Consider the following 2828-nt stretch of genomic DNA (forward strand, 5'->3'; position numbering starts at 1 on the left):
AAACCAACGGCACACCCATGCGATCTCCGAAATCAGGATTCATAGCAGAAGCGGTAATGCAAAGACTAGAACAAACAGCCCTACCAACAATCAAACCAAAATCTGGGCCCGCTCCGCAGATGATATCTTTGTCATCACAAAACAAAACAAGATGGTAAAGACATTTACCATCATCAACAACACCCTCACAGGCATAAAGTTCACCAAGGAGGAAGAAACCGACAACAAACTCGCATTCCTGAACGTCACAGTAGAAAGAAAGGACAACGGAGAACTACAAACCTGCGCATACAGGAAACCGACAAACACTGACCAAATACTTAACTACACCAGCAACCATCCCAACACACACAAACGAACCTGCGTCAGAACACTATTCCAACGAGCCACCACACACTGCAGCACAGAAGAACTTCGGAAAACAGAGGAGAACCACCTATACAACGTATTCGAGAAGAACAGATACTCAAAAAATGCAGTCCATAGATTCCTCAAGAATAAACCACGACAAGCAGACCAAACACAGCCAGAAACCCTATCCACCTTACCATGCATTAACGAAGTTTCAGACATGACAGCCAGACTACTAAGACCCCTCGGAATCCTAGTAGCACACAAACCCACCAACACTCTCAAACAAAAACTAACAAACCTAAAAGACCCAGAACAATCCATAGACAAAACCAACGTCATCTCCAAAATTCCATGCAAGGACTATCACAAACACTACGTAAGACAACAGGAAGAAAGTTAGCCACCAGGATATACAAACACCAGCTAGCCACAAAAAGACACGACCTTCTCTCCCTCGTAGCCCTACACACGGATTAAAACTCCCACCATTTCGACTGGGACAACACATCTATCCTGGGACAGGCTAACCAAAGACACACCAGAGAATTCCTAGAGGCCTGGCACTCCAACCACAATACCATAAACAAACCCATATATCTAGATGCCATCTATCAACCCCTCAGAAAACGAACAGGAAATGACATCACCACAAACCCCAGGAACCCCAGCGAGGAGAAAGATATAAACAGACAGCAGGAGACAACGGCTTCGCTTCACTTGGAGGTCGCCACTGATGATGATGTTATCTAGCCAAGTAATGAAACGTCTGAATATCAAAGCTACAGCTCAGCGAGCAAACCTGCACCCTACATTTTCAATTATTTTTCATGTTTATGTTGCATGAATCTGCGGTTATTGATCCTCAGTTTAGTTTCACTCCCTCTTGGTAACATGCTGATTTCTCCAAGTTGTTCATAGTTCAATGTAATGCATCAAGTGTGTGCATAACGAGAGGGAGCTTGCTTCCCACATCTTGCGTTTATCTGTGCTTTATGTCCAGCATTCATCAATGCATATTAACTGACCCTTGGAGTTCTACTTTCAATAAGACAGCTTGAACATCGCAAATCAGCACCATTGACAATAGCGACGAGAGTGGGACTCGAGCCCACGCGTGCAAAGCACAACGGATTAGCAGTCCATCGCCTTAACCTCTCGGCCACCTCGTCACAGCTGCCGGAACGGCTATGACCTTATGAATAATTGAATTGCGTAAATTATGCAGAGCAGCAGATATTTCTCGCTGGTGTTGGTGAAATGAGAAATAACACAGTACGGTTCCAAGACTATGGTCTGACCCTCGGTTGTGGGGCAAGTGCACTCCCACTGTCACACTATGCACATAATGATCTGAACAAAAATGAGGAAATGAATATGTAACAAGGTCTGTTGAATTCTGTGAAGATTTGAAGTCAACGGAATGAAGAACCCGAGACAGCAGGAGGTGTTTTTTTCAATAAAGAGTTGGATAGAGCTCTTAAGGATAGTGGAATCAAGGGCTATGGGGATAAGGCAGGAACAGAATACAAATTGAGGATGTTCATCCATGATCATAATGAATGGTGGTGCTGGCTCGAAGGGCAGAATGGCCTACTCCTGCACCTGCTGTCTATTGTCTATTAAATTGCCTGTGAGGAATTGTTTTCCAGACTGGAGGAGAGTGCATAGTGCTCAATGTCATTATTTGGAACACCTAACTTCCGCTCAGATATTTCTGACACGCACTTGTGTACAGAACACACAATTTCAAAATTCAAAATAAGGCTAAACTGACAATTGAATTCAACAATGCAAAAACCTTGATCTGTATCATTTTCCTGGGGCGTGCGACACCAAGTCACTGTATGATCACAGCAACACAGTGAGCAAGTGTCAGAAGGAATATGAGTGCAATGCCAGAGCGCATGCTGGGAGCAGCAGGTGACACACGGGGAAGTGCATTTCACACAACAGGAACACTTCCCAAACAGCGGACTGCGGTGGAAGAATTCAGGGGGGGGGGTTTACACTTTGGAATTTGATGCCAGAGACACAATGGAGATCTGTCATTGAGTCTGTTCAAGATGAAGATTTTAAGATTTCTACAGATGCAAAACAAAATAAAAAGCTCATGAGCTAGTGAAGGCAAAATATGAAATTGTCCATTTTATCAATCTACCCATCTTTACAATGAGTACCTCACCAGTTTCCTCACGCGGGGACAGAACCACTGGTGAAGATGATCATATAATCCCCGTTACTAGCCATGGAATCAGAGAAATTTGGTTTCCCAAACGTTCAGGTAAAACCAGGAATGTGGACATAAGCATTAATGTGTTGCTCCTGTGCTGAAGGTGACCAGCGCACAATATCTCTCTTCCAGTCCAGTGGGCTGTACTGTGCCGAAGTTTGAAGTTTGAGCCTCATATGGAGCAGCTTCAATTTGTGGTCGTGTTGAGGGATAAGGACAGAAGGTGATATTGAGCAAAGCCCAG

At 44.2% G+C, this 2828-nt stretch overlaps 1 non-coding gene across 1 annotated transcript; it reads right to left on the bottom strand.

The window, feature by feature from the left end:
• Window positions 1–1441: 1441 nt before the first annotated feature.
• trnas-gcu (transfer RNA serine (anticodon GCU)) lies at window positions 1442–1523 on the bottom strand. Its single transcript has one exon. It is a non-coding gene; the product is annotated as a tRNA-Ser (tRNA).
• Between the last annotated feature and the right edge of the window lie 1305 nt (window positions 1524–2828).

The sequence above is a fragment of the Chiloscyllium punctatum genome, chromosome 4 (assembly GCF_047496795.1).
Source record: "Chiloscyllium punctatum isolate Juve2018m chromosome 4, sChiPun1.3, whole genome shotgun sequence".
NCBI classification, from domain to species: Eukaryota; Metazoa; Chordata; class Chondrichthyes; order Orectolobiformes; family Hemiscylliidae; genus Chiloscyllium; species Chiloscyllium punctatum.